General features: G+C 37.0%; 1 protein-coding gene and 1 long non-coding RNA gene across 8 annotated transcripts in view; one reads left to right on the top strand and one right to left on the bottom strand.

The window, feature by feature from the left end:
* The window catches only part of ROBO1 (roundabout guidance receptor 1), a 706,475-nt gene that overhangs the window by 232,306 nt on the left and 451,155 nt on the right, over window positions 1-23,014 (bottom strand). The gene's annotated exons all lie outside the window — the stretch shown is intronic.
* On the top strand, window positions 1,050-14,078 carry LOC113958371. Of its 2 annotated transcripts, XR_003531498.1 has the most exons (4): window positions 1,050-1,140; window positions 8,608-8,705; window positions 12,408-12,472; window positions 13,980-14,078. It is a non-coding gene; the product is annotated as an uncharacterized LOC113958371 (long non-coding RNA). The 2 variants fall into 2 exon arrangements; XR_003531499.1 differs by lacking the exon at window positions 12,408-12,472.

Below are 23,014 nucleotides of genomic sequence, written 5' to 3' on the forward strand. Positions count from 1 at the left end.
TCATACTAAAGATACATATAAATAAAAATAAAAATCTATCTTGGATAATATCTTTAAAAGGTTAACTTGAAAAATCAGAAATCCATACCTGAGCTCGAAAACAGTGTTGACATTTTCTAACTTAACTTGTTTAGGAGAAAACTATCTACAATGGTTGTTTTTTGGTGGTTTTTTTTTGTTGTTGTTGTTGCTGTTTCTTGTTTTGTGGGGTTTTTTTGTTTGGTTGGTTGGTTGGGTTTTTTTACAATGAAGGTTAGTTTCGACAGTTCTTTCATTTAATGTTTCTTCTACCTTTAGTTTAAAAGAAAATAAAAAAGCTTACCAAATTACAATTAACCAGGTAAAATGCTGGCAAATTTTGTTGACTTTCTGAAGCAATTTCATTTCATCTCCTCTATTACAGACTCTCTAGGTAATCATTTCATTCTAGGAAAGTCATCAAAACACCTTTTTCAACTCTTTTGCAAGGTACTACATTTGACTACTAGTGAATACTTACAAAGTTGAGGCCACTTTCTTGAATAATATGAAAGTTTCCAGTTCTAAACGTAATTCATTGGAATTTCTAAAGAATTTCTGTGTTTATCTGTCTAACCTTCATAGAAAATTCAAGTCTTGACAAGCACTCTGCTTGGACTCCCTAGGTTACACTGCACAAAGCCCATGTTCCTCTTCTGGACAGAACCCTTCTACTGTCTAGGTAGATCTAGGGTGGTTTTTTCCCCTCAAAGTTTATTACATTCATTTTTATTAATAAGCAAAAAAAATTAAAAATAAAAAAAAAAATCAAGAATAAACATGGTTTCTAAAAGATCAAGCACCACTACTAGTGGTTCCTTCAGATTAAGACATGAAATTCTTTGTTATCTCCAGCTAAAAACAAGATGTCTGAACACTGGTCTCCCTCAGGCTTTCCAGTCCCTCTCACATCACCCTGTCTCATCCTTCACTAAGATGTTCCTCTTTCCCTTCCTTCCACCAGCACTGGCATTAGCTGATCTCACAGACATGGCTTTAAAGACCACTTCTGTGATGACAATTCCTCCCCACTTCCAACCCATCCACGTTGTGTCCCATAACACTGCTTACCCCTTGCTCAGCGTTCCCAGGGCTCATCTGGGGCTCAAAGCACAACATCAGGTGTGATGGAATAATCTAACTGCTGATTAATTTTATCAATTAACTGAACACAGCCACATGGGTGAATTTGGCTCCCACTTGCCGGGGCCCAGAAGCAGAGGCTGAGTCCCTGAGAAGTGGTGCCTGCTGCCTTTCATGGAGTGCCAGTACCTGGTTACCCCACAACCCAGACAATCACTGAATATTTAAGAGAAAAAAAACAACTGTGAGTGATCAGTATTTGTTCTCTACAGAAATAAAAAAAAAGGCATCATACTCAAGCTGGGAACCAAATTAGTGTGTTCAGAAAGGAGAAGTTACACATACCTGAATATTAAGCAATCTGGCTGGAAGTAAATGCAAGTCAATTTACAAAACAATTTTATTTCTCTACTACATGACCTTTTAGATTCTCCTGAACTAAATGAAAGTGGGTTCATTCTCAAGCACTCCTTCAGTGTGACACTTCATCAGACATTTAAAACAAAAAACCTATATAAATTATGAACTCTTGAGATTTTTATTTACCATCTCTTAATATATATCACCACAGCAATGCATGTAAAAATTCAGTAAGACAAGCTGCATGCAACTATATTACCAGAAAATGTTAGAAATTTTATATCACCGAGCTTATGCACAGGCAGTCTGATACTTCCCCCTTTGGACATCACACAGGAATAGATAAAAGGGTTAATACATACTTGGTATTGTTCTAACAAGCAAGATATCAGCTGGTAGGTGAGACCATACAGAAAAGCACCAGTGAAGCCCACAGAAAATACCAGCTGTCTCTGCTCAGAAAAGACAGATTACCACCTGTCCCTGTTATCTTCCATACACAATACAAGGCACGTTGGTCATTTTAACAGGGATAACTGTACCCATATGCTGTTTAGTTTTGAACTGCACTCTGCCTACTTGTAAATATTAGTGATGGATCAGTCTAAATTGTAGATTAGCCCAGTGGTGATGTTTAGGTAGAGGCTGAACTTCACGCTTACTTTAGCTCCCTGAAGCCTTAATCTACAGCATGCTGAGCTTGCATCACTGCTTTAGGCAAACAATGGAAAGCAAACCCATGTGCTCACAGGCATACAGGCACAAAAAGAGGAAAAGAATTTCAAAAACATTCAAATTAAAAAAAAAAACAACAAACATTTAATGGAAGAATTGTTTTAAGTCACAGTCTGGCAAAAGAGCTTTGCTTTATATACTGTGAGAAGCCCTGTTTACCTTTTAAGCAATACACGAAATAGTGGTGTTACAAAATCATAAATACTGCTGTAGATTTCAAAACAAGAAAAAAAAAAAAAGGCTTCCCACATTCTATACAACTAGGGAAAAAAAAAAATAAATCTGTTCCAGTAAGTTTTACAATGGTAGTAGAACATGCCATTTATGACACAAATACATAAACAGAACTTTTTTTTTTTTAAGAGCAGATAACTAGAATCTCAGGAACAACTTTGATTTGGACACATGATTCTTGCAAATTAGCTGAGTGGTTTCATGTTTGACTTGTTACTCTGAACTCTTATGGCATTGCTTTTATAATACATTCTGAGTTTATAAAGAAATAAGAATAAAAAGAATCATCTACAGTGTAATGCCACCTTCACAACCACAGCACTGCCAAAAAAAGCAGACTCAACCCAAATCCTCAGATCCCATAGGAGCTGCAAATTTTAGTAGAGTATTCTGGCTCTTCTTTTTATTCTCTTTCAGCCATTCTCTGTTGAAGACCTCAACAAAAAAACCCAAAACCCAAAACAAAACAAAAAAACCAGCCAACCAAACAAAAAAAAAACCTCAAAGAAAAAAAACCACTTGAGAATCGTTGGCATGGAATACAGCTGACTGCTGTCTGTCAGCCAGATGTTAGTGGCTAAAAGCTGCATCATTTGCAAGGAATAGCAAGGATGTCTGACTGGGAGGCAGGAATACATCAACGAGGAGTGGGATGAAGGACCTCAATGTCTGAGAGCCTCTGAAACTTCAGAGATTTGTGGAGCTCTCCAGCCTTGCTCAATTCCCATGAATACTTCGCCCCAGCAGCTGTTCAGATGTTTGTTTGAACACATTTTTGTAAAAAACGTTGAAATAATTATTTAGTATAATGCTCTTGCATCATGGTCTAAGCTGCTGGTTACTGCAGGGCTCTGAGACAATGCCCTGTGGTTTTGACCCAGAATCAAGCATTCACTTATGCTGTTTTCAGTTTTTAAAAAAAAATTAAAGGCCTAGAGACATGAAAGATTCACACTGAAAGTAAAGGATCATAGATTTCCCGTGAAAGCTCTGGTCACTCACTCCTACAACTCACTCTATTAGATCAGGTGTGAAATTTGTGATACTTCAGCAGAAACTGAAGTATCCATCCCTGTGGTTTTTCCAAAAAAAACATGACATACATCAAAAATCCACTGCTAGTCTTTTCAGTATTTCAAAGTTCTCAATTTTTCCAACAATAAAATTTCACCACATGTTACTCATAATATATACTCTAATGCCTTCCCTGTCGGCACTTACTCGGTATTAAGTTGCTGAGTAAACACCAAAAAAACCCCCAAAAAAATACCACTTCCCACCCAAAAATCACAAAGGTACAGAACAACCTGATTTTCAGCTGTGACATATGATTCCTTATTAGAAATTTGCAGGTTAGAAAAACACAAAATTTTCAAAAATTAAACCAAGGGAACCTTTAATTTTAAAACATCATGCAAGAGTTGCACAACTTATTGACAAATTGCCTTAAAATATCTAGTAATTTAATTAGCTTCCACTTTACTGAAGCTTATAGGATTTATTTTACCCCCAGCTGAACAAGTCAAAGTTTTTCTTGTGCTCATCTACAGAGCAACTGGGATTCACAAGCTGCTTTTAATAAACCTTCAAATGCTCTGAAGATGTGTTTCTTTAAATATAAATGAATTCACCTCCTCAAATTCGGCCCTGTCTTGTTAAGGGAAATATAAAACCCTAAATTAAATTTTAAAATAAAATTTGTGAATCTGCTGAAATAGTTTTCATATCTGAACTTCAGATACATTATTCATTTTTATTCTATGTCCAGGTACATGCAGAATTATGTAACTTAATCACCATATGCTAGCTCTGAGCCTATTCAACTGTGTGTAAAAAGGATCATATACAACTTAATCATGTAGCTATCAATTCTCTAAGCCTGACCAACTGTTAATTGAACTTCTCAACCACAGCAGACTGTCACCCCTGCCTGTGCTCCTGCCACCTGTGCCAGAGTTAATACTTGGGTGTCAAAGGTACAGTTCTGCTTCAACTTCAAACAGCAGCTTTTCTAACTCTAACCACAACAGCCTGCAGAAAAATGGTTATAATACTTAATTGCACTCAGCAATCAGTCCTGGATTAATACAAATTGACAACAACAACAACACAAAGATAAAAAATTAACAGTCGGTTCAAACAAACTCTCTTTGAAGAGCATGGCCTTATGAACCAATAAATTCTTTTTAGTTTAAGCACTTTGAAAGAATGAATCTTTCATGCAGTCAAAATTTCATTGCTTCAGTTTGATTAGACTTTTGTTTCCAGTAACCAAACACAGTTGGAATTGCACAGTTGTGCAATTCCATGCAAGAAACATCAGTTTCCTACCACATGCCATTACTTAAGGTTAATATACCAGGTGAAAATAAGGAATAGCACTAGGTGGAATTCTGAAAATTCAATCATTAGGTTAAGGTCAAACAAGAAAAAGCAATTATAGGCATAAATACTGTATAAGAAGGCAAAAGTCACCAAAAGATGACAGAATCTGGAGGAATATGGTTTTTCCATACCTTTACCAAATACATAGTTAGTCTGGCAGCAATATGCTATAGCTCTGCATGTGACTCTGACAGCAAGATGAGAGATCTTGGTCTGCATGTTCACACTCCTTGATCAGAAGCTGTCCTCTCTGTTGAAATAAGTTAGCCTAAACATAGGCTAAGTATCACCTAGCACATAGCCTTTCCCTAACCAAGCTGTGTCAAAACAATTCTGTACTGTTCAAATAATTAAATTATTAGATATTTTAAGGCAATTTGTCAATAAGTTGTGCGTCTCTTGCATGATGTTTTAAAATTAAAGGTTCCCTTGGTTTAATTTTATGAAATAGTACAATTCAAATCAGGTTTTCTCAAAACAGGCTGCCTTGGCAGTGGCTCCATGTGCACTCACCCTGCCCCTGAGTAGGGCTGTGATAACGGCCGGGAAGGACAGAAGCAAACAGCTGGGACCAAAACCTCCCAACTTGGCTAAACCGTAGCCACAAGAGCACATCTGACTTCATTTGACAGAAAAGCAGCTAATGTTACACCCAGCCAACTCCCCACCTCTGTGGGCTGCACATACAGAGAAAAGGGATGAGGTTTTCCTCCCACTCCCAGCTTTCTGAGCCACACAGGAACAACGGCAATTGGCTGACCAGGATACCTCAGTCTAATACTTCAGCAGCTGCAATCTAGAGAAGTAAACTCCACAGTCCTGGAATTTCTGTGCACTCAAAATAGCCTGTGCTTGCTGCTTGCTTCTACATGTGAGAAATCTCTTCATTTTTTTTCTTTGAGGAGACTTACAAAGGCAGAGTAAGCATCTGAAACGGAATAGCCTGTTACTGCTGTGGTTCTTTTTTGAGTCTATACAGTCTCTCAAGTATTTAATTACCTTTTATATTTTAAAACTATTATATAGATTACACTAGGTTTGAGTTTGGGTTTTGATTGGGATACAGCAACCCAGAGCAGCAGCCAGTCCCTTACTGGTAGGTTTTCTCTGCAGCCTTAAAAAAGTGCACAGACATCCAGGGCTGAGCTTCCTCATATAAAACTAATACTAAAATAAACCTTTTCAAACTACAGTCAGGTTATTTATTTTAGATGGAGACAAAATCATTTATACTAATCATTCATATTAACATCTAAGCAAGTTTTCTTAACGCCTTCCCGACTTTCTCAATATCTTTGCTGATAAGTTCTGGGGTTCTTCTGACATGCTAATTAATACTATTCTAGGAAACAACCAAACAAACAAAAACCAAAACAAAATTAAGGCATTAGAGGAAAGTTAGCCATAGAATAATGGATGTTTTCAGACTGAAGAATTTTCTTACAGATAAGAAGAGAATTAGGTTATGTCAGATATCTTATATGAAAACAATAAAGTAAAAATAAATAAGTCAACCAAAGAAGTTACAACCAGAATAAAGCAGAATATTTTCCTCCTTGTAATACGTGACTTTTGAAACTGTGGGAAAGGTTACAAACCATATTTTTGCAAAACTTCATATAGAAAATGAAGTATTTTTCCCTGTTGCCCAGCATAACATAGGCAGAAAAAAAAAAATCGTAAGTGGTTTATACTTTCCTCTGGTTTATGTCTTTGAAATATTCTTTATAAGTTTTGAACAAAAAATTAATATGTTCTTAAAGAATTTTATTTAATTAACAGAAAAGGTAACCTCTCACTGCATTTACCAGAATTTTCAGTTTCTCCCACACAACTGTGTGCACAAAAAAAAAAAAATGCAGTAAGAAAAGTCTGCAAGAGTGCAACTTTAAAATGACCTGTGCTGGATCAATACCACCTTTCCTCAGTGCATCTCTTGCTTCTCTCCCAAGAAACAAAGTAGTAAAGTAAGCTATAAGGAACAGCTGAGAGAGCTGCTTTATTGCACCAGATTTATGACAACCTGAAATCTATTACTTTCCCTTATAACTCAGGCATAGTTTGGCATTGACATTATTTTGAACTCCTTCCATATGATTGAAAAGGGACAGCCTTTGACAAGGGGGAGCTGGACTACACATTCTCCAGAGAAACCTTCCAGCCATAGTGATTCTAAGGCCACTGAATGTACATCTTTAAATATCAAAATTAGTAAATTACTTCTAGGTTTACTTTCTGCTAAAACTCTAATAATTCAACTGCTATTCTTAAAAAATGAACCTTGCTGCAAAAGGCCTTCATGCACGCTAGAAAACTGAATATTCAGCCACATCCAAAAGCTTTGTTATAAACCTGCAAGGCCACTTCTCACAAACTCAAATAAATCACCTTCTCTAGTTTTCATACAACCAATCTCCTTAAAACACCTCAGTGAGAGCATTCGCTTATTTCAAATATAAAACAAACGAAACTGAAATGTTCTCTACCATGAATTTCATTTTTATTGTAGGTTCAATGTGTTTTAAAAGGGACCAGAACATTGCTGGATGTATACAAAAAACTGACATGACCTCATGGAGTATCTTTGAATCAAGTCTGAAATGGTTTCGTAAACTGCCACAAAAAACAGTACTTTCCTTCTGAAAACATTAGTTTGGTCTTGCTGGGCTTTTTTCCCCTCTTTTAAGTTAATCTTTAACTAAAATCAACTTGGAAATCTGTGATTGCAAATTAACAGAAAAGAGGAATATTACTTACAAACACCAACAACATTTCTTCTGTTTCTTAACTTGAAATCCCTGCTCAAAGTCATAAGCCCTAAAAAATCACTGCATCTTGAAGAAATTTATGTAAAACTCCACTGGATCTTTCAAGTTTAGGACCCTCATATTTAGTATCAACATAATTTCACTTACAAGAAATTCTGTATATTTCAATGTGATTCAGTGTCTTTACTGTGAGGAAATAAAGGCTACCAGAAGAGTGCTTATCTTTGTAGTCCAAGAGACCTACTCATTTACCTTTCCAATTGCGAGCATCAAGATTACAAAAAGGAAAATAGTATTAAAATGTATGAGTTCTAGAAATGTGCTATGTCAACACTCCACTGGGCTACAATTCAAACCTAAATTTTCAAAGGCTTTAATCTGAAGGACAATTAGAACACTTGTACGTTGGGATAAATTTTCTTTTTTATCGTTAACGTGTGTAATCAAACAACATTTTGGCTTTTTTTCCAAAGAAATTATCAAAAGGAAGTGTGAAAATTATCTAAAGGAAAATAATGCATTTCTCAATTTTTTACCATTATACATAGGAATCATGTAAACACTTCTTATTCTTTAATTCTGAAACTTAGTTGCCATTCCCACGGATTTTTGAAAAGATTTTACTTGGAAAGGAAACTGAAAAGCCATTGAAAATATTTTACCTTTTTTTTTTTTTTTAAATCCTACAATAAGCAACATTATGATGTTAATTACAAATCTCAGTAAAGCTGTACCAGCAGAATGGCCAACCTGTCTCAAATACTTGTCATTACAGACTCAGCTGACACTTCTTCCTCAAAGTAGTCAGTAAAGTGCTGCCTTTGTTGTATAAAAGTCCCACACAAAGGTATTTCTATATGGTCATAGGTCTCTTTAGATACATATTCTACTGAGACCAGGGTAGAAAAGCTCTACTAGTTCACAGCCATAAAGCACAATAATTCAAGTCTGAAATATAGGGTGGCTTCCTGGCCTAAGTACTCTTTGAAATAATTCCTTTAAAAACCATTTTTATTTCTTTTAGGCCAGTTCCACCCTTGCAGTACTGTCCATTATAAAACCTGATGACACGATACGGACAGTCCTGAAAGCTAAAACCAAGTTGTGTTACTTTTTAAATAGGTAGCAATACACTCCAATCTATATTTTATGTTTTATCTGAATATACGAATGAATTCATCACTTCTCAAGACAGCAAGGACACCTGAAAATTATTGCATGGTATTGCTTGCTTTATAGTAAAATTTGAAGAGACATTCAAGGTTTTCAACACAATAATTTCTGCTGTACATTCATAAGTGCAAATGTTTGTCATCCTGAATGTTAAGGTTGCAAATACACACGTAATTCTTCAAAGAGGGAAAAATAACACTTTAAAAATAGGTAGTGTAATTATTGGAGATATGAATTTATTTACAGAAATTGACCTTTGTACTGATGGTGCATAAATCAAAGATAGAGCCAGTGCTGATCACTCTGAAAACACAGACTGCCAAGTACCCAGGGTGCTTTTGCTAACCATCTAAAATTAAAAACATCTCCATTGCTGACTGATGCTATCAAAAATTACACTGAGCTTGACAAAGTCAAGTAAACAAGCTAAGTAACCAAGCAATGCATTTGCAGCAGGTCTATCTGCTGCTCCAGGAAACTGTCTGTCAATGTGACACATAATAGAGATGGTTACAGCCCACACAGGGTAACAAACAGCCCAGAGATCTGACACAATACTGCCTCTGTAATTAGTATTATCCTAGTGATATATGCTATGAATCTGCAGCAGTTTGATTGAACTTTGGTGTAGACACAGCCTTCTTTCTCAGCTCAATTATTTTTCTTTGGCACATATTTCACATCAAACCAAGATGTAGTTCGTGGGCTTTCTAGCAGCCTATTCATACAGACTAACTTAATACAGATCACTTCATGTAGAGATAAACCCCGGTTTGGGGAAGAAAAATATGTAAAGGAAGAAAAATATGTAAAGAAAGAAAAATAGCAAACGGAAGTGACTTCATTTAAGGACAGATGAGTTTCTCAAGATAACTAAGTCTTCAAAAGGAAATGAAAAATAGTAGTAGTGATAGAGATTAACAGTTCATTTACTGTAAGCGTGCCCAAGGCTGAAGTAGAAGCTAGGTACAGGATTCCATGGATAAAAGGCAAATATATTCCCCATCATTAAAATACATTAAAAGCTTTCACATTAGAGTTTCCCATTCTTAACTAAAGAGATGAAAAAAACCCAGGCTAGCTCTGTTTCCTGCCTACCAGAAAGTGAGCAAATAAATGAAAAGTTACTGGATTCAAAATGAACCTTCTCTTCACTCACTAACAGAAGAACATTTCTGTGTCAGACTGCACACAAATCAGTTTTGTCCTCAACTACAGCCTTTTTCTACTCCACCTTCAACCAGAATCCAGGTATTTTGAACAGTAAGATTCCCTGCCTCCTTAAAGCTGTCGTAACTTCTATAGTTCAATGGCAGCCAAAGGAGACTTCACATTACACTCCCTCCAAAATCTTCCTATGCATTACAAACCCTCAACGTAGAACTGCAGAGATTTGGCCTCTGCTCCAGTAATGAACAAGTTCAGGTGCCCACAATCACACCATAAAGCCAACTTTCCCCAGGACATACGCAGTATGAAGTGCAGAGACTTTTATTGGCTGACAAGTCTTATTTCACACCACCACTAATCCTTACCCCAGAAAAAAGCTGCAAGAGAAACAGTAATGCTCTGCCTAGGAACCTCTGGTTACGAGTTAGCTCAAAATTATTACGACTACTATTTTGCTAAACAAAATGGCAAAGCATGCTCAGAAAGCATTCGTGTAATTTGACCATCTGAACAATCAACACTGGAATTGCTGAAGAATATTTAGACAAAAGCTTACTACATTACCAAAAAAAAAAAATTCATCCTACCTTATATTCTGTTGCTGTCACAAAGAAACAATTATCTTCCCATCACCAAAAAGCCTACTTCACCCCACTGTAACAAAGAACAACATCTGCCAGCACTAACTTTATTTTGACCCATAAAAAGTACTTTCCAACATATTTTGGATAAAATCCTCTTTCATAAAGAGTGCTTTTTTACCCCCAATTAGCCCTAGTATAGTACTACTCCTTCTCAATTCTTATTGGAGAAGCTCTCTCAATTCCAAGCACATCTTGAATTTCCTCAAGAAAGTGAAACCTGTACCATTCCCAATCAGGGCCTTAAAAAATACAGCTGCAAAGCCTGCCATAACTTTTTATAGAGGCCATATTACTTCTTTTATAGATTATATTGTAAATCTAAGATACAAAAATAAAATGCACAGGCTCATAAAAGATCTTTATTGCATGCAGCAATTGAAAATACATTTTGTAGTTTATTTTTTAAGGTCAAGTTTCTCTCTGTATTAAATAATAGTTTTGGAAAAAAATGCCTAAATAATTCTGTGCAGAATTTTTATTTCAAGTCAGATGCACACAAAACCTATATAATGCACAAACATATGTTTAATTAAACAAACAAATTAGAAGCAAAATGCTAGTATGTATCTGATTTAGAAGACCAACACAAGAAATGTAGGGTATGTTAAACTACTTATTACTTCAGACAAGTGAACATATATGAACACTGACATACTTTAATATTCCATTCAATTGTTTCCCCTGTAATCAAAAAAAGCAAGGCCACACGTTCCAAAGTCTGACACTCTGCTATCCTCACAGAAGAGCCTACCTGTGATTATTTATTACCACTCTGCACGTGTATTTCAGATTCATTTTCCACTCATCAACCAGAAGAATCTCCAATACCTCTATAGGGGGAACAATCAGATGCAAATAATCATCAGGCATTAGACACACTAAGCCATATATCTCAACAAATCATCTTAGCCTAAGTAATACCCTTCAAGAGAAGTAATTATTATCTCTCCCAATCATTTAAAGACAGAAACACAAATAATTAAGGTCAGGAATAAAGAGATCATTACTTCTAATGTACCCCTGTGTGCTTCAGGTCTCAGCCCCAACACGATGCCCGAACTCAGGGCCAACACCACACACCATCGGGAGCAACCCCCTGCTTGCTTTTGGAGGGGACGAAGTTACTGAATTTGAAAAAAATATAAGTCCTTGGAAATAACAGATGGAAAACAATTTTACCTAGTTTGGACAGATCCACTAAAAAGACCTTTCTTGGTTTCTTGTGGCAAGGCTGACCCCGTGAGTCCTGGCCTTCCACCCCTCCCCAACTCTCCCATGGCCGCATCTGCCCCGGGATCCCTCATCCCAGGTTAAAGCCCCTGCGGCTGCAGGGCTGCCAAGCACCAAAAGCCTGAGATCCAGAAGAGAAGACAAATGATGGCTCATTAAGGACTAAAAGCACAGGTACAAACAGCATTATCAGAAAACAGATACAAGTTTAAGAGCTCCCAGAAAAGGGGGAAGTGGGGAGGAATGGGAAGAGGAACAGAGCCATGAGGGCCTGGCACCTTCTGCCGCCGGGCAGGGTGCTTCATTTTCTTACACAATCCCAGCTGGCAGATCTGACACAGCTGAGTACCCACAGGCTGGGATAAAAAAAAAAAAAAAATTATCTGCTGTGTGCACATGAAGACACTTTTAAACAAAATCTGCTGAGTAAGACTAGCACATAACCAGTTACTTTGAACTGTTTCCTGCTCTTTTGGTGGTCTATGGCTTTACAAGATGCCATCAAGATGAATTACAGACAGAGACAATAACCAAAGTCTGGTGAATAGTTAATGTCTTCGGATGTAGACCACAGAACAAATCAGACTTTCTGCTCTCCACTTTAAAGATACCACACAGAGCCTCGTCCAGCCTTGCGTATCATCAATTCACTTCAACACAGGAACATTTCAAGTAAGTGTTTAAAACACAAAAGAAACACAAACCCAAAAACTTAAAAATGCACATTTCCTTATTACAGTAAGATATGACCCAAGGAATCCATATTTCCCATGAGGGAAAAGCATATTAAAAGCTACTACTCTTTTCTGACAAGCTATGCTTTGGAAGTTTCAACTGCAGTTCTATTCTGTCCCTTCTCCTACTTCGCTTGGATTCACTAATTTCTGTACTGTGTGAATAACTATGTATTTCTTCAAGTCACAAATGTTACTTAGGAAGACAAAAGAGTCTGACCATTTATCCTGTGACTTTGCTTACTGTGTTCTTAATTGAAGGATAAATGACAATAATGAAACAAACTCCAGTGCTGATTTAAGTTGCCAGAGCAGTGCAAAAGCTAAATTACAACAGAACTAGCAATGTTTTTCCTACTGATTTACTTCATAGGCACAAAACTTCTTCAAGCTGTAACTGTGGACAGAGTAGCATGCATTATATATTTTTATATATATATATATATATGACTTCTTAGAGACAGAATCCCTGCATATGTGGTCATGGAATTACAGTACTAATTGGAAGTTCTATATAATATTAGTTGACTTGTAGCCTCAAGTTACCTTTTAATATTTCGTTTAATAGAACTATACTAGGTTGAGCAGAAGTCTCATGTATCCCAGGCTTTTCAAATTTGGAACAGTTTGTGCAACTTTCTGAGCCCATTCCAAATATCCAACATTCTCTTTTGTGTATGTGTGCAGACTCAGCATTCCAACAGATTATTCACCTGTACTTTACCTCTACTTGTATTTCCCAGCATATCTTGGAATAATCTTGTTAGACTATCTAATCTACAGCCTTTGGTCCCATAATGCAAACCTTCTGAACATACAACTTTCAGGTTCAGATACATGATGAGGCCCTTCAGTAAAAGCATATACTTGCATGGCAGTTCAGCTCAAATATGGAGAGTGGACTTAGCTTCACCACAACTTGTTTATCTGTTTTCTTATCTTGTTTATCTTATTTGTCTTATGTGCAAATCCAGCAAGTTGTGACTGATGATTATTGTGTAAATCCATTTTGAACTATGTACTTCTACTCTTTCCACCTCTATCTATTAAACTAATGGGTTTGTGCATGTGTTTAGAGAAAAGGGTCACTGCTTGACTCTTTCTACAAAGCACTCAGATAATTTGAAGAAAAGCAAATCAGTTTTTCACCATTAGTTTACAATGCTCTTCCATGGACCAGCTCTCCTCACGTTCATCTAATCCTTTGTGAAGACTGGTTTAAATCAGGTTTCTTTTTTGTCCTAACTGAAGTCAGGAAAAGATTAAGCCTACTTTCTCCTTTCAAGTAACAAAATGTTTAAATGATGACAGCATAGTGAAGGAACAAAATCGGGGGTTGTAGTTGCTAATTACTGCTCCCATTTTCTACCCTTTTTACTTTCAAGCTCTGCATCTATTCCCTGACACAGAGCAGAAACACGCCTGAGTTGCGATTCTCCCTCTAGAACAGCGAAAACTAATTGACAGCCTGAAGGCTAAATCCGGCTCCACAAGATGGTTTTACTTGGATCCCAGGATGGCCTAGAGCAACACTACACATCAGGTACTGTGCTAAACAATTTGCTTGGCCCACAGGAGAGCAGGAAAGAAAGAAAAAAAGAGAGGACAAGTAGGGAGTGGGAGGAACAAAAGAGCGTGGGTGATGGTTGAGGGGATAACAGTGGAATTTTAACCATTCCAGCATTTCTCCACCTTCCCAAGATGCCCCCAGAGAGTATCTAATGTGGCGCAGGGCTGGAGCAGGCTGGGTCCTTCACGGGGTTTGCCCCCAAACTGGGCTAAGCCAGAGGGGGGACCACAACCATACCAAGCTCTTGAGCCCACACGCCTTTTGCAACACGGTTTTAAGGGGCAGCTTTGCTAAACGTACTAGATGATCAGAGCAGACTGTGGGTAAACTGCTGCCCCAAGAACCCCTACAAACTGAGGAGAGGAAGGCAGTACCATTCCTGCATGGGAGCTACAATCTTTCCAAAGGCAGGTCACACTGCTGGAGCAGAGATAGTCTGGATGTTCCTGGTCTAGGCACAAAATCCTCTTCTCTTTGCATCCTCTCTGTATTAAAACAAAAGGGCTGAGTTGGACTTCACAGGCTTTCCCTGAGCATGGGTGAAATGAAAATCAGTGACACTCATCTGCTCCTGCAGGAGCAGTCCTGAGTCCAGGACTCAGGAACACAGTAAATTGAAGGCAGAAAAACAAGTCTCTCTGTTTCCAGCATCTTATACAGCACCTACATATTATTAGCATTTATCCTTTTTGGCCTTCTCTCTGTGGACAACAGAGGGTTAAATACACAATCATCTTGATATATTCATCTGATCCATGAGCAGCTGGCAGGGAGAAACAAAAAAAAAAAAATAAGGAGGCCCATAACCACAGGGAATCAACAATACAGGCTCTAGAGGAATAAATCCAGGGAAATGGAAAATTACAAGTTAGAGAACTCAATTTTTATCCCAGCACCACCCAAAAGGGCTAATTTTTGGAACATTTCAAAGGGTTCCCAAAGTTATTTGCAATTAGTGCTAAAAATAGCTACGAAACATTTCAAATAGTCCTTAAAAGAGAGTGATGAAGAGTAGTCTTGTGAGGAACAAACAGAACAACGAGAACTCCCAATGTCTCCAGAGCTGACAGACATTCTTGTGACCCTGAGAGCAAAATTTAATTTCTTCCTGCCTCAGCTTTTCTGCCTAGAGAACAGCAACAGTAAGACCACCTTCCTTTCCAAATACAGGCACATTAAACCATCTATAAAATGCTTTTAAGAACTTTATTTGAAATACCTCCTTATAAATAGAGGAGTGAGGACTTCTCAGAGTATTCTTGCAAAGGTTAAAATTCCAAAACAATGCTAAGGCGCTGGAATTGAAGTATGCATTCATTCTCTTTCTTTTGTACACAGACAATATTTACTAAACTGAGCTGACCATTATGACTTTTTTTTGTGTTTTGGAAAAATATTGTGACTATTTTGGGTATAAAAACCTAATTACTTCAGTTAGCATGTTAAAATGAAGTAATTCAGAGTGCTTCCCATTGCACCTTTTATTAATATCAAAGGATTGCTTCAGCCCACTAAGAGTGAAAAAGCTATATATTAAGGAGATTTTGTATTATATTTTATTAGCTAATTTCATGATGGCAGTTTTGAATACTTTATTGTCTGCTCCTTCAATAATTATTAATATAAGTCTAGTAGATCTTACTTTATAAGGAAGCTTTGCCATCACATCAAGTATTTTGCCAAAAATGCTGCTTGATGCCTATTTATTAAAGGACAGACCTTTCCATTGTATTTAGTGTTTATTCAGAAAGTGGTACATAGGAAAGTTTTCATATATTTTGAGGAAAATCTGACCTGGTAATAAACCAAAACCATAGTTATTAGAAGGAGCAATCAAGAAGACACCATTTAAAAAAATAACTCAGTTAAGTCACATTATCAGTGGAGCCTTTCCTGTTTTAAAACCTCACCACAGACTACACCAAAGAACTTATTCCACTAATAAAACTGGAGCCAAACAAATTATCTTCAGATAAAGATGTCTACAAGAGAGACTTGCTAGTGTCTGATGAAAAATTTAAGAACAGCATGGTATTCAAGGAATCTGCTTAATTATTGCCATCTTACTCTTGCAGAATTTTTAGTCTACATATTTTGTATACTTTAAGGTCAGGTTTGGTTCTTTTTTGACATCAGCGAAAAACGTGCAGGTTTTTACTAAGCAGTCTATCAGTAGCATAATTGTTGAGTAAGGGTAAGGCTTTAAGCTGAACACCAGACTTTTAACATTAACAGTTTCTGCCAAGAAAGCATTTACTAAGAGGAATTAAGGAACAAAAGCAACCAAGAATGCCTTTGCATCTGGAAATGGTTAAAGAAACCAAAATGGTAACTCACATAACCCTAAGACTCTTTTTTTTCTTCTTTTAAAAATAAGTGTTAGGAAAAAATATGACACTTTTTCCTCTTTTTTTTCCCTTAAACTGGAAATGAATAAAACCCCCTTTTTTGGTGTGTTTTTTCCTCACTTTATTATGAACTTCTGAAACTGAATTATAGCATGTATATAGGTAAAAAATTAAATGCCAGCCTAGCCACCTCTAACCCACAGCTCCCCTCTCCAATCACTTTTGATAGCACGGAAGCACAAAGAAGCCCAGTTTAGAGAGTCCACATGTGTTTAATCTTTGATTAATTGAACAAAAACTAAGAGCCTCCAGACATATTTCTTTTAATCACGGGCAAGATACCTTTTCAGTTGCTTTGCTCATAGGAGAGAGTCAGCAGATGTCTGCCTGGTCTAAAGGGAATTTCTCTTTCTCTGGAGAAAACAGTTTTAAATAGGAGAGGAACAAATAGGAGAGACATATGCTGACTAGGCACTGCTTAACAGATGACGTAGAGAAGCATCTACTACCTCAGGGAGTGGAATGGGGCAGTTTTCAAATTAAATTTCTTTCAAATTCAAAGCAATCAGCTGAAATCAATTTACATACAGGACGCAAGTCAAGTCAGACAGTTCTCATCAAAACAGCTCACAGACACAAAGATGCAAATCTGTCTTTGTCAGCAGTATGATCTTAAATGAAGGTTTTAATAGGATGACAGCAAAAAGAAAAAATAAAAATCAATTTCTTCACAATTTTCAACACAGTTGATACTTTTGTTCTCTGGGGAATGATGATTCAAAATATTTCATCGATATGGAGCATTTGCCAAATATTCTAAATTCATACACAAAATGAATTGACACAATGCAAATTTATCTCCAAATTTTAAGTCCAAATCAAGCCTCTCAGTACTTCAGATAAACATGTTTTAAAATGTAGTACTGGGGGAAGAAGCATAAGAACCAAGGCATGAGGATTACTAGTCAGCATTTTATTTGTCTGACTTTATTCTTCTGCCTACAGGCGTACGTCCTATATCATCATCTCGGAAATGTAAACACTTATAAGAAATAGGAATGATCTTCATCTAGTTCTACCAAGATGTCTTGGGGGATGGTGGAGGAGGGGTGCCTGTGGGGGAAGAAAGATCAAGAGTCTAAAGCAGAAACAGGGGGAAAATAGATATCTATTGGTTGAAAACAGCATTTAAAGACTTCCTTGGATCAGAGAAAACTCACCAAAGGAGAGTTTTTCCTCTCAGAAAAGAGACAGCCAATGGTCCCAATTCATGTGATAACTTCCACGAAGGTGCTCCCTCTGAAGTCTGCTTGAGGCTCTGTCCCATGGGAAGGGAAGAAGAATGTGCAGCAGAGACTGAAAACAGACTGCAGTATGAAAACCTCCTCTTCCTTCTTCATACAATTAGGATACCTGCCTTTATTCCTATCAGCCTGAATTGTCTTCCACAAGCTTTTAAAAAGCAACAGCAAAACTAAGGAGAACTTTGGTATCAATTCACTATGTTGGTTGGATTCAGTAGCATGACTTAAACATCTTTCTCAGGTTCATGCTTGGAAAGGTAGGGTCCTGCAACCTGAACAATTTTAATTCTACTTTTTTCTCTGAAACTAATGACAGATAACTCTAAATCTGCAAGGAATATCTTTCACCTTATTTTAAGAACCGACTTCCCCAGCTTTGGTTTCAGATAACTTTTTACCCATCAGAGCTGCCATTCCACAAAAAGACTGCCACCACATTGCTTGATTTATGAACTTGCTGAGCTGCACAACAATTTCTGGCAAGACTATAACATGCCTGCTTTTGCTTAATCATCCATCCCAGCATGGCCACCGTAACATCCTAAATTACTCATCAGCATAAGAATAAATCAGTATACTCACATTATCACAACCAATCAAGAATTCTATTCCTAAATTCCTCTGTTGTACATAGTTTCTGGGAAGACACAGATAAGTAAGAACAGCTTTCTTGGTCCAGACAAAGTGTGCATGTAGCCTATTATTTTGCCCTGACCTTGGCAGGATTAGATAACTGCGTTGAATAGCAATCTTTGATTTGCGTGTTCTGTTTTCACAGTAGTCCTGACTGTAGTGTATCAGCACTTAGAAAAAGCTTTCATTTGTTGTTTCAGTATCACTGTTATTCACGAACACTGACCTGTGAACTGCTCTGAGCACAGAATTAGCTTTAATGCTCAGATATATTGACATATATCCTCAATAAAAGTCCTCTCAGCCTGCTTCCAAAATACAGCAAATCTTAGGACTTCAGATGCAGTCTGAAAGAGGCCTCCAAATATCTCCACAGAACCACCAAAATCCTGAAACACTAATCTTACAACTGCAGACTACACAATCTCCTGCTTTTTAAGAAGTAATCCTATATATTCTCAAATATGTACAAGTTGCATTTTAGATAATACACATGCAAATTTCCTCTAATAACAGACTTAGATATAACTGCAAAATGAAGTTCTGCCATACCAAACTGCCAAGTAGAATCATATTTAATTATGGCATTTCCAGTCAAGCCTCAGTGTTTTGGTTATCTGCAGGGATTTTTTTGTGTTTTAAATCTGTACACCATTGCTTAAATGATGCATGAATGCATAAATTAACCTTGTAACCCTTTCTACAGTATGAACAGCCAGTAACTCTGATAAGGCACATTCCTTACTTTATTCATTTATTTCATGAGTGCAGACAGAAGACTCAAAAAAGAAAGACCTTTTGTGATACCTTAACACCAACCACATACTTGAAACAAAGTCCTCACTTTTGTGAGACTTTGCCAAATAAAACTGTAAGCAACATAAACAGCATATGTTTGCCATACACAGGGGTGCCTCAAACGATGGAAATTCTGATATGCATCCAAAATGTTTTATTCATTGTCATGCAACTGAAGAAGGGAGTAACTTGTTGTTTGCCCCATTCTCTTAACATGCCAATGATTGCACATAAGGTGTAATTTAAAACACAGAACATTTATACAAATCAAGTCACTTGAATTTTAACAGTATTGCATATCTTGCAGCTAATAGAAACAATAACTTAGAGAGACCATATCTTGCCTAAAATTAATGGAAAGTGAGAAACAATTTTGCAAATAATTGAGCAGCTCATATTCTGCATAACACAGGAAAATGAAGTACAGGAAAGTCATCACTGATCTTCAGATTCTACAGCACCCTTTTCTTCATCTGCCGGAGGAATTTCGGAACAACAGGGGATATTTCATTTTATCAACAATAAGTAACGAGGCTGATGAAACAACCCTCTCCACAGGATGGCTGAATCTATTTATTGTAATTCAAAGAAACTGGAAGTGTTTTTAACCATAAGAAACCTACACTGACTGTATGCCATTTTTATACCTTTTAAATAATTTTAAAACTGCAAAAAAAGCATTTGTAGAGCTAGAAAGTCTCTAGTATGTACTGAAGATTCTGTTACAACAATGGCAATGCTCCATGGGAAATAATCATGCCAAATTCCCTGGTCATAAATATAACCCTTCTTTGCAAACTAATTATGACAAGGTAAAGGGTGAGGGGAAAGAAAAGGGAAGAGTCTAATTCAGTGAGTAACTTCAGATTTCATATCTTTGGTAACCAATACTACTATGCTTAAGAGGGAGAGCACCTGTGTGCACACACACACAGATGTAGAAATACGAGAGTAAGTCTCAAAGAAATCAGTTTCTCTGCATTTTCTCATTCACTCTGAAGTCTCATTAGGACAACCAGCTTTCCTAGCAGTAGCATTTAGTGGGATTTTCTAGCAGTAGTAACAAATTACTTCAGTTCTCCAGTTAGCATGAACTTGGTCAGTAAGGTAAACAGAAAATCTAAAGAGTAAAGTAAGACTCTATGCATCTTCAAAAATTAGGCAGAGGGGCATTCAAACTTTCAGTGTTCTTCAACTGACTGTAATGGCTGAGCAAGTAATATAACAACTTGTGAAGTAGCTAAAACAGCTGTTTGTGTTTTCCTTAAGCAGAGATACCTACATTATAAAAAGGAGCACACCTGCATGCAACTTTGACCTAACTGCAAAGAAATTTTCCCTAAATTATGCTACATTTTTGGTAAAATATGCTTTAGAGGCAGTTTCTAGTACTCCAGATTCACTATGCAGCTGCAACAAGCATTGAAAGAGTCAGGTTCAAGGTAAACCTATCACTGATAAATGGTAGGTTTCAAGATGTATTAGCAACAGCACTCCTATTAAAAGTTACCCTAGAACTTTGGTGGGAAAAGAGAAATAAGTTTGTCTCAGAGAAATATTATTTGAAATAAAGATTTGCCAAGTCACTGACTAGCAAACACAACCAGCTTCATTTGTATTTGACTTTTTCTTAATGTGCTGAAAAAACTGCAGAGGAGAGAAAGGGAGATGAATATACCCCTGCAGCTATTGTTGCTGCTCTTGACATGAACAGGCTCCTACAAACTGCTACATAACAGACACCCACAAGATCCAGAGATAAAATTTTCCTCAAAAAGGAGTAATTGGGAAAAAAACCCAAACAACAACAACAACAAAAAAGAAAAAGCACTTGAATCAAACTATCACACACCAGTAACCGAATTTTTTCTTAACTGGGTGCATCCATTCACCAGATAAGCCTGAGAGACTCAAACATATGAAGCAGCTGCAGCCACCTTCCAGTCTGCTAATGCACCTTTTCAAAACTTTTATTGCTCTACTCAGAAAAATGACTTCATTTTCCAAATGTTTATGTGATAGCCAAAACAGTCTTCAGCCCTTACTCTGAGGATAAAAGCATGGTTCCACTTTCTTCTCCCACCTGTAAAAGCTGACATTTATGGAGAGAATTACCCAGTTTCGTTTTGACAAGGACATGCCCTTTTCACGTTCTTCAGGACCTCTCACCACTGGGGAACGTGTCACTGGTAGGCAGTAATCCAAAACCAGTTACATTCCTCAGAAACAAAACATGGAGCTGATTTAAGTAGGTCTCCAGTGATCAAAAGGCTGAGTTCAGGAAGTCAGGGAGAGGGAGGGAAATGGACTTGTAGCAGCCTCAGTCTGGAGGACACTACAGCCCGTTATCTGATCATCCCATCACACACCCTTCTGGGCAGCACTACACAAACTTCATTCATCTGCAAACTAACTTTGAACAGGTACAGAGAGTCTCCATTTCAAAAATTTTGTGAGAATGGCATTTAAAGTATAGATGAAATCAGTCAGCAAAAAAATTAAATAAATAAATCCCCCAGTTAAACAGGAGTTACATCTCTCATTTCACTGACTTGTAATTCACCTTTCTGCTGAGTTCCTGCTTATGCAAATTTATCTCCTTCCCATTTATGAAGATCTTACAGATCTGAATTACAGAGAAAATGTCATGTAATTTTAAATTACAAAGCTTCTTTGCACAGGGCTGTGTAACAGAGAATAGTTTTACCAGTCTCTAAAGCGCCTGAAACATTTTAATTCCTGAAATATCAAGTGGCTAGTTATTTGATTAGGAAAAGTTACAGTCCCTGAAACATAATCAAACAGAATATGTTCATGGGGGTTCAAGTATATGTTTTGTTGATTTAATCTACCACTTCAACAGCCAAAGGATCATCTTGTTTTTAAGGGTTTTTTGGGGATGGGGCATGGTTTCAAAGAAATAACCCCAGAAACTTAAGGAAATGCAGCTGCACAAATATTTTTATATCAAATAAAATAACATTATGGAAAAGATGTAACAAATCCTCAATGCTATAAGCAGACACATGGCATCTTCAAACATTCTGGAAGGGATACAAAAGGCAGAGATGGAATAAGAGACTTACTTAATTCAATTTTCTGATAATAAGTTGTATTTAGGTCATGTTCAAAGGTATTAACTAAGGACTAACACTCTCATTACTGAAATACATATCAATAGGAGAAAAAGCAGTATCCTTTGGAGTAAATGACATGCAAATATCAGTCAAGTCACCAAAGAGAGGTCAAGGACTAGGAGGTCACAAAGTAGACGGAAAACTATCTGCAATTCTATGATTTATGATTTTAGTCTCTCCCCCTTTGCAGTAATCAAATCTGTTTTAAGAGCCCTTTAAAATACATGGGTATTAAAAAAGATAAAACAGCTTCTAACACAACACACTTTTGCAATCTCGCTACATTTTCCTCCTTTGCAATTGTGGAATCTATGCACAGTGTACTTAAGGAAGATGTCCACCTTAGTACATAGGTAACAAATTCTCTTTGTGGACTATCTCAAAGATGAGCACTGGAACTCTTAAAAAAAAAATAAAAATGAACTGCATGGAGGAGTAACAGACCTGAAAATTTACTTTTAGCACTAAACTGAATCTGAAGTCAAGTCTACAACATCCATTGAACAGTGAAGGAATTTCATCTAATTGAAGGTGTTACTATATAAGATGATGGAAGAGAAGTGATAAGTTCCCTATCATGTTATGAAACAAACTGGTGCAGACAGGAGCTGCCTCTTCCCGCTATGTGTAAAACATGCTGCTATTTCCTATGTTTCACAGAAGGGGTTTGGTTAAAACTGCAGCATCAAA

The sequence above is a fragment of the Corapipo altera genome, unplaced genomic scaffold (assembly GCF_003945725.1).
Source record: "Corapipo altera isolate COAL_440 unplaced genomic scaffold, ASM394572v1 102, whole genome shotgun sequence".
Taxonomy (NCBI): Eukaryota; Metazoa; Chordata; class Aves; order Passeriformes; family Pipridae; genus Corapipo; species Corapipo altera.